Source organism: Chaetodon trifascialis, chromosome 19 (genome assembly GCF_039877785.1).
Source record: "Chaetodon trifascialis isolate fChaTrf1 chromosome 19, fChaTrf1.hap1, whole genome shotgun sequence".
NCBI classification, from domain to species: Eukaryota; Metazoa; Chordata; class Actinopteri; order Chaetodontiformes; family Chaetodontidae; genus Chaetodon; species Chaetodon trifascialis.
Genome location: NC_092074.1, coordinates 9800554 through 9810538, shown reverse-complemented (window position 1 = coordinate 9810538; position 9985 = coordinate 9800554).

The following is a 9985-nucleotide window of genomic DNA, read 5'->3' as shown; positions in this document are numbered from 1 at the left end:
GACCTGTGCAGTTCACCCTGATCATGCAACTGAAGTGAAAACAACCTCTAACAGCCTCAAATCCAACATGGCAGAGGGGACATACTGTATATGCTTCTGCACGCACACAAACTGAGCATGCAAAAGAGCATATGCTTAATCACCACTGGAGTTTCCCAGGAAATAAAAAAGCCTCTGTGGATTAAATCCTTCGAGCTGAACATTAGAGAAGTGCAGAGTTCAGCTCTTACAGGAAAAAAAGGCAAATCATTATCTTCCATAGAGAGAGGGGAAGAATCAGGGGTTGAAGGCGGCAGGCTGTGATAGTGAGGAAGAAAGGCATCACGTTGAGAGGAAGACAGACTGATAAAAGAACGAAGCCATCGGCGGAGGAAGAGAGAAAGGGCCCCACAAATTGGCAAAGGGAAGTCAGGGTCTCTCTGCTTTGCATTTCATTTACATGGCTGGCCGTATCGACCAATCGGATTGGGAGCAGAGCCCGTGGCTTAGGAAGGCGAATAAAGACTCCAAATGCCTTCACTGCTCTCATCCTCTCTCTCATAATACCCTGTCTGCCCTTCTTTTCTCTCGCTCCCTCTCTTTTCTCTTCTCACTGTCATAATACCCTTTCTCTCCCCATTCTCTGCTCTCTGGCGCGGTACTATAAGTAGACCCTGTCCGATGTGATAGTGGGATGAGGAGAGGGGAGAGAGGGAGAGGAGGGGAGTGGTGAGGAGGAGGAGGGGAGCTTGCAGGGATGACTTTTGCTGCCACCCACTAAAAGTAAAAGAAGCAAGATTGTACATGTGTGTGTTTGCATTTTAGGGTGTTTGTGGGTGCATGTGCAAACGTGTACAAGTTTTGTTTTGTTTTGTTTTTTCCAGATATCAAGCAGACACAAGCAGAAACACTTTCATTCAATGTTTTTTGTTGTTTTTGTTGTTGTTTGGGGAATGGTTCCTGCAGTGATCACCTACATGACACACACAGTGTAACACCAGCAGAACATTTTGCTCACCTGACAAATCCACCACCATAGAGCACAGGCAAACACACACAAACACACCTGTAGATACATAATAGATGCTAATTAATTTAGAAATGATTCATAATTAATGGAAATAATGCCTGCATGATTACATATTACATTAAAAGATGAAACTAAGACTGATAGCTATCATGTCACTTTTTAATGTACAATCGATGGTGCATTTCCTCAGTGGAATGTATTGGTACACACACACACACACACACACACACACACACACACACACACACACACACACACGATACACTTCCCCTTGAATTCATTTGAATAATGGCATGTAGACAGACACATTAGGAAAACCCATGAATGACCCCAGGCATTTCTCACAGGAGACATGCAACCACTTAATGTTTAAGCACACACACACACACACACACACACACACACACACACACACACACACACACACACACACACACACACACACACACACACACACACCTGAGGGTATAATTTTGTGCTGTATTACGAGTTGAATAGTTTACTTTCCGTCCATTAAGAGAGGCCTCTGTCTGCGAGTCAAATGAAAGTTTAGGAAAAAGAGGTGGAGGATGAGACAGGAGCTGACTCACTGCGGTCATAGATAATAACTATATCCACCACGTTAGTGCTGCATATTTAGATGTCCCCTTGGTGCAGTGATAGTATTGTGATCTTTCAATTTAGATAAAGTAAAAATACCTCAATGTAAAAATCCTGGACTGAAACAGGACCCAAGTTGACCAACAGCTGCCACCAGAAATCACAGTTTCCCCAGCAGCAATACAAGTTTACAACGTTAAGCTGCAGGGACCCTGGAGATCAGAAAAAGGGATAAAAGGACAACATCGAGATCAGCCCCAAAAAGTTCCACATCATGCTTGCAGGACCTGCAATTTCTAAAGAAGATCTCTGAAAGGCTGCAAAAGACACACAGACATCCAGCCACCAGCAGCACCGTGCATCCAAGCCCAGGCTGCAAGTTTCTGCTTCTAAACCTGACCTCTTTATCCATGTCAAGATCAATAAAAAGTAGTGGTGGCAATGAGTAATGAATTTTAAACTACTGCGATGTTAAAGTACCTCAAAACCACCTTGTGTATATATGATTTTTGTCATCAGTCCAGATTAGACGATGTTTTTTAAATTTTGCATTTGTACAGAGCTAGTTTCCTCAAAAGTTAAACACAGGATCTCTGGTCCTGGCTGCTCAGGACTCGGTGCCTTGCCTGAAGGTGTGAAGAGTATCATGATCAACAGAAGAAATTACTGTCATCTCAGCCAGCTTCATCACTGCCACTTCCCTCCATGCCGAGGATAATCTGTGGCAACACCTCACTTGTCATCATTATTCATCACCCACATCATCCTCATTATCCTTTTCCCTGTCCAAGCACACACACACACACACACACACACACACACACACACACACACACGCAGTCCCCTCATTGCCGTTAATCATCAATAACAATACCTTATTTGTCAGGGAGAAATGTTTACAATGGGATCACCCCCCCTCCAGGCGTGTGAGCCCTTCCCTCCACACCACAGTGTGTCAGTGTGCCACCAATTACTGAGCACAAACTGAATGAGGTCACAACAGGATGGGGTCATTAGCAAAACAAACCCACCGACCCCGTGGGGCAAAAGGAGGTGAGGAAGAGGGGGAAGGCAGTGGCAGAAGATCTCCCCCTCAATGTCCCACCATGACTGTATTTCCACACAGGCCACCCAAAGGCCTCACCCTTCACCACCGTCCAACAAGTGTGCGAGGTTTTAAACTGTCCATGAACACACACGGTTGTTCTTTTCTTTTTGGCTGTACATCAGGGGTCTTGGCATCCTTTTACATCACCTTCCTGCAGTTTCTGTGATAGGTTTAATTCAAACATGTCACTGAAATATTTTGGATGACACTTAAGCACCGAATTACAAAAGCAAGTGTTACAAGGATGACGATTAGATTTCCATGCAAGCAGCTGATGGCCACTCTCAAGCCTCTGGATGATGTTTGCTTTCTTTGTTTCATCACTAGTGACAGTTTTCATTCATGTCCCTGTCTTACATGTGATAAGTTACTCGCCAAAAGCACTCAAATGTATTAAGATGAAATTACCCTTCTAACTAACGTACACACTAAACCACAGAGCTGCAACATACTTGAGTTTCCGAATAATATTTTTTTTGCCTTTGCTTTGCTCCAAAGTTCATATATATAACGCAAATGTATTTTAAAAAAATGACCTATCAAGCATATCTGCTTCCATTTAATGCATTCAAATCAAGTGTGAATGACATGAAAAATGGGGCTTGTTTTCTGTTTTTGCTGCTCAGACTACATGTAGTTTATCTGTATACATATATATATATATTTTCTCTGTTACAGTTTATATCACTTTGATCAGTTTATATCCATTCCCTTGTTGATGGCCACTTAATTTTTATCACTTGCATGAAGTTGGGGAGGGGGGGGCATGCAAAACACTGATTTAAAAAGAATAGCGAAAGCTGATGCTGCATGCGTGGAGATATCCTGCTTGTTAGTCCCTAAAAGCCACAGAATACATTGTAGAAGTGCCTTCGCTGACTGTCTAGTGACTAGCTAATTGACTGACATGTAAAATGGGTGTAATGTCCCTTTAAATTATTGTGGGACACTGAAGAGCTCTTAATAGAGTTCCCTGTGCACAAAAATGTGAAAGAATGACTGAGTGGGTGATGTAGTTAGCTTGTAAATGTAATAATAATAGTTTCTGACCTCATAAAGAGCCTATAATGATCCCACCTGAGACTGCAATGAAACAAATGGTGCTTCACTGAACCCCTGAGCTCACTAGTCTTCATAGGACTTTGTGTAGAGAAAGACCCGTTGAGTCATCTATGAGTTGTTGTAGGTGAAAGCCTTAAGTAGCACAATAGACAGTGTTGTTTGTGTTTTTATGGGGTCCATGCTATTGTTGTTAATGGTGACGTTCTGTTTTGAGGACTTCTCTTGGTGATGATCGCCTGTTTGCTGCTCTGTGTTGACGTCACTCTGTTTTTATGGTTGGGAAAGTAGGACAGCCGATCTGTTGTGGGTCACAGTGGACCAGGCATGGCAAAACACTCCCCCCCCCCATACACACACACAGAGACACATGTTAAAACCCACTCAAATATCTACTGAATGGTGCAATAACAATAAACACATACAAAAATGAAGCCACAGTGAACACACAGCTGAAAGTCTCCCCTGCGCCTAACAGCATCAGTCAACATAAACGTCATCTGCCATGTCGTGCGCCGCGTCCACAGTCATTATTTCCCAAACTATGAAAATATTGAAGATGCTAAAAGCGATTAGCAGTGAAGCTGCCCGGCGTGTGTGTGTCCTTTGTTGGTTGAGGCCATATTTGTGTTTGTGTATCTCCATTGTGACGCGTGTAATCCACATGCTCTCTAATCCCAGAGCAGGTGGTCAGGCGTGTGGCGGCTGTGGGGGTGCAGAGAGGGCACACTCCTCCTGCTCCCCTAAACACACACGCGCGAACACACTCACACACGTATGATTGATCCATAAACCCACAATCACATCAATGCTTGCTCCACACTTGCATGCTTTATATCAGCACAGGAGAGAGGACACCCATAGAGACACACACCTGCACTCATTTACACACACACCTAATTCCCACAAACACACACCCCGTTACAAGACTTGTAACTGGAGAAATATCTCGGCAGGGAAGCACGTGCCAGTGTTTTCCAGTGCACCCCCCCCCCCCCACCCGGCATGTGTCCACGACAGACACGCTCGCTTCCAGGAGCGCAGTGCTGCCCTTAACAGGTGGGCCGAGGCGAGGCGGGGCAGCGAGAGAGGCATCTGTCGACAAACTCTGCATCCATCCTCCTCCACTGTACGACCTCTCCATCTGCCCAGACGGACACAGAGTGAGGAGGAAGGTCAGTGATGCAATGAAACTATAATCATCAGGCCTGTGCTGTAGCTAACCTGTTCATCTCTATAAATCATGTCCTGTTTGTCTCTAACTGCTGTAAAGATGGACATGAATGGAGTTTCATAAGATTTTCTACAGAGTATGGCTGTCTGATAAGCAATATGAGGCCCCTTGACCTTTGCCCTCTGCATTGTAACAGCAGTACAGGAGAGGTTTGACAGTTGAGCTCTCTGCGTAACTAGCTGTCCAGTTATTGAGCTGCTGCCATTGATGTGACCTTATTTTAAGATATCCAAGCAGTGGTTTCTGAGAATATATAGATATGTATAATGTGTAAGTGTGTGTGTGTGTGTGTGTGTGTGTGTGTGTGTGTGTGTGTGTGTGTGTGTGTGTGTGTGTGTGTGTATCATATGCAGCACAAAGTGACAGCCATATTTTTTTGTAATGTTGCCATGAATTTGTATTTTTATTTTGAAAAACTGGGTTTTGCACAGTTTTTTGGTTAAAGTTGCTTGAAGTTCTTTCACGTTATTTGAGTGCGAAAGTTTGTCTAAAAAGACCTCAAGATGCAGCGGAAATTAATGTAAAATGCTCCAGAGAAAAAGCCAGTTTGAAGTACAATTTATTCGTCAGATGTTTCACATTGAGTCCAACCAAACGTTATCTTTTTAGTGTCAAACACTGAATTAAAATGTCTGTATAAACACCTCCCAACCAGTCCTGAAGCATGTTCTGCCTCCATCGACTGTCCCTTCCTCTGCTGATAAATCTGGCAGAATATGGCTCACATGTTTGGCTGTTACTATGACCAACATAAACAAGCACAATCACTGTCTCTGTAAGGTTAAAGTGAGGCTCTGCTCACAGTTTTTCCAAGATTACATAATAAAACTTGCCAATTCCTGTTTGTACATATATAAATAATGACCTTTCTTTTTGAATTAATGCACACAGCGTTTCCATGCGGACAGGCTCAGATTTGAGGTTTTAGCTGGATGCTGCATGCTTCAGAAATAATGTGTAATATACCTTATTAAGGTTTAATGGTTTCAGCAACAGTCTCCGGTCACACTGTAGACCTTTGAACACTGAAGGGTAACTTCCTTCGTGTTTGTAGTACACAAACACACGTAGACTAGACATAGTATTACTCTTACAACACAGACAGCTTCAGATGAAGAAACTGAGATCAAACTTTGCTGAACAAACAACCACTTTTTGATTTCGTTATTTATATCACTACCCACACTGCCTCCTCTTCGCTGTCCTATAGCTTCTTCGACGAAGCTTCACTCGATCGTCTGTTTGCGTCAAATGCTTTTAGCTCTGGTTTATGGATGTAAATTTGGCCATTAAATGCATGTAATCTGTTATTACAACATCTCCCTTTTGCTCTTATAAGGAGATTTATGATTTTTTTTTTTTTTTTTTTTCCTGCTAATGGTCTGTTCTCATAAGGGCAGGAGTGCTTTGTTGGCTGAATGTCCACTGTCGACATAATCCAGGGTTGTAAGGTCCTGAAGCTAAATGGATGCTTTGGGGGAAAAAAATAAAAAGAAATGAATATTAACTAGGCATTAACTTTATGTAAAGCACTAATTCTCTGATGGCAATTCATTTATTTTTTTTTTTAACATATGCTGGATTTTCTTTAAACCCGTAATCAGCTTTCTTCTTTATGTCTGTGTGTGTGCAACATATGTGAGTTTTACACTGCTGTATTTCCTCAAACAACAATATCTAAGCATTAGTAATATTTTTGGCTCACATGTGTAACTCCAGGCCATATGGTGGAGACACCCAGCTCAAATCCCAGCGCCACTCAAACCTCATTTAGTTCAACATTTCGCTAATGTTTCCTTTATAAGAGGTTTGCATACATTCATAACAGGCTCAAGTCTTGGAAATCAGTTAATTCTACATAAATTGAGTTATTATTGGGTGAGATTAATGTACAGATTATTATACAAATCAGAGACATTTTTCTGATTTTAAAGCAGGACTGTGCTCATCATGGAATGTATAAACAGTTTTTCTTAGCCTGCAGGGTTTCTCCACTCAAAAAGATGACTAAGAGAAATCAAACAGCATTTAATTGATTTAAATAGGAAAAGATAGGAACACACACATTATAGCCTGTGGCCTTCATCTGTGCACAATGTACTTACATGTTCTTCAGACGCTCTCACAGAAAAGATAATTTTATCTCATATAAAAATGATTTCGTGTTTGGCAGAGTGTCCTCACAAGAAAATTAAAAACATGCTTGCAGCGTGCCATGGCTGCAGTACCAAAATAACATCAACAGAAGGCGAAAGCAGCCACTATTATTGAAGCAGCACTCAGGAGGTCCAGTTAGGAAGCATTTTCTGCAGCAGTTTCCATCCTAAATTGGAAAAGAGCCAAGTAAACCTTAATAAACATGCTACACTCCCTCCTAATTTTAATCACAGTAACACCAAACTCTCCATGGGGTCCTGACAAAAATCTGGCACAGTCAACAGCAGACGCATGTCGTCCAACAGTGTTGAGACTCGAGACGAACAATTTTGTGTTCACTTTGTTACACAAGGAAAACTTGGTATGGTATTCTGTTTGATGACACTATGGGAAATGGAATGGCCTGAAAAAAGTATTATACTGATCATCAAAATGACAATAATTAACTCTTTCGGCACACATGAATCACCTAATTGAATTGCCTGGTATCCACTGAGCTTCAGCAGAGGAATGCACCTGAGTACAATTTAAAGTTATCTATCATCCACTTGAGAATTTCTCGACTTCATACTCTTCTTCTCCTCCACTACGTGTCAGGGGAAAATATTGTACTTTTACTCCCCTACATTTATGGGTTGCCTTTTAAATTATAAATTTGATTGGAAAAAAATGTGATACACTTCTCAAATGCAGAATAATTCAGATCAAACCAGCAGTTCCCAGTGTTTTTTTTTGTGACCTCTTATTAAAAATCCCTGTATGGGGCCTCTTGTCATCTTTCAGATGTCTATAGGAAACAGACATTTCCCACATTTAAATGTTGGAGACCCAAACAGGTGAAATTATGAAGAGAAAGGTTTGCACAAAACAAATACAAACGTGTGTAGCAGAGGTTTGTTTTTTAATTCTTTCCTTTCCCTTTAATCAACTCATGACCCCTCAGATTTATCTTGTGACCCTTCAGAGGGGGCCAGACCTTTAAGTTGGGAATCACTACTCTAATACTACTGAACTACACAGTATATAAAGCAGTTAAAACCAACTCCACGTTGACCAGCCATGATAGTCAAATACTGCTTATGCATCACTGCAACAGTATTAACAATCTAATGAAGTAATGTGTAAAATATATCAGTCACAGGGGCATTTTTCTGCAGAACAGGTGCTTTTTCTTTTGGTACTTGACACTCATGAGCGCCTTTACTCACTATTTTAGACATAGAAACCAACAGTCTGTACTTTTAATTTTACTGTGCATTTACACCATAGAGAGGCAGCAGTAAATGAAAGCCTATCAATTAACACAAGTTCAGCTGCACCTACTTTAAAGTTAACCCCTAGTTGAGCGTTTGGAGCAATTAAGAGAACATTATGCGCTGCTTTAAGTCCCATTAAAACGTCACATGGCAACATTTAGTATGTGCATCTGAGTTTAATCTCACCAAATTGTGTAATCCACGAGATGAAATCACTCTAAACATTACACGGCTTAACACAGATAGAGAGGGTCATGAACAGTTAACGCTGTGTACATTTAACCTTTTACCATATTCCTCAACCGCCAGTCTGACAGGAGTACAGAAACGCTATTGTTTCAGTCATTTAAATGAGATTCCTTGACTGTTGTTGTTGCAGATGAATTATGTATGTGTTGCTGTGTTGATATGTGATAGACATCGTCTCTCGGGGAATGTAGGACACATACTTATGCATAACAATAGCCTTCAGTTATATCCTCACCAACAAAGTGGCCGTTTATCTCCCATGTTCTTTTCTTCATAAAAGAAACTATATTCAGTTCATCTTGTACTTATTTTATGCAACTGCTGCTGAGAAATCAGGTCCATATCCCACTTTACCAAATGGCGGTTACTGTGTTCAAATATGCAGGACTGATGCCCTGTTGCCCCAGTACTTTCACTAATTCTTTCTTCTTATAAAACAAAGTCACATGCCTGCCAGTAACATTGTACAGCTGATAATAGCATTAGCCTATTTAAATTCACTCTGATAGGCTTGTTTAAATCATGAATTGTTAATCATAAACATTTCTTGATGTTGTATGCCTTGTCTCTTGTCTCTCCAGACAATAATTGACATATTGGTTTGCTCCCAATGGGCCTCGTTGTCTTGGTCTGACTCAAAACACAATCCCTGTCCATAAGCTGACTACAAAAAGAGCTGTAAAGGATGCATGATATGGTTTTTCACAACCGAGACACAGACAATTTGAAATATTTGCACATCTAAATCAGCCATTACTGATATGGATTTAATTGGTTTCAGGTGTTCAGACATGCCTGTGGTTTGCAAATAGCTTTTATGATTTCATTCAAGTGCTGATAAAACAGTTTTGCTGTATTTAGTGATGTAACAGTGTGTTAAAATCCCAATTCCATATTGGTCAAAATCGCCAGTAAAAAGATATGGACTTTTTTTTTTGTAAAGCTCTTATAATGACAAATAGACTTTTTCCACACTATAATTATCGTTATATATTAAAAAATATATGTATATAGTAGGACTTCATAAAGAGATAAAATTGATCTGTATCTCTGGCAAAAGTTGGTATTGCCGGATGCAATTATTAACTGATTAACTGAGTATATTTCTATCTTTGTTCTTATATCTTTGTAGTAGTAGTAGTAGTAGTAGTAGTAGTAGTAGTTGTAGTAAGGGGCCCCTCCAGCGGCGGTCGGACCTCCTCTCCGCCGGCGGGGAAACCTGGAAATCCCCGGCCGCGGAAAGGTGGTGCCGCTTGGGAAAGCCCTGCCTCGGGGCGACGGTCGACAAAATGTGCGGCCAAGAGGAGGCTTCC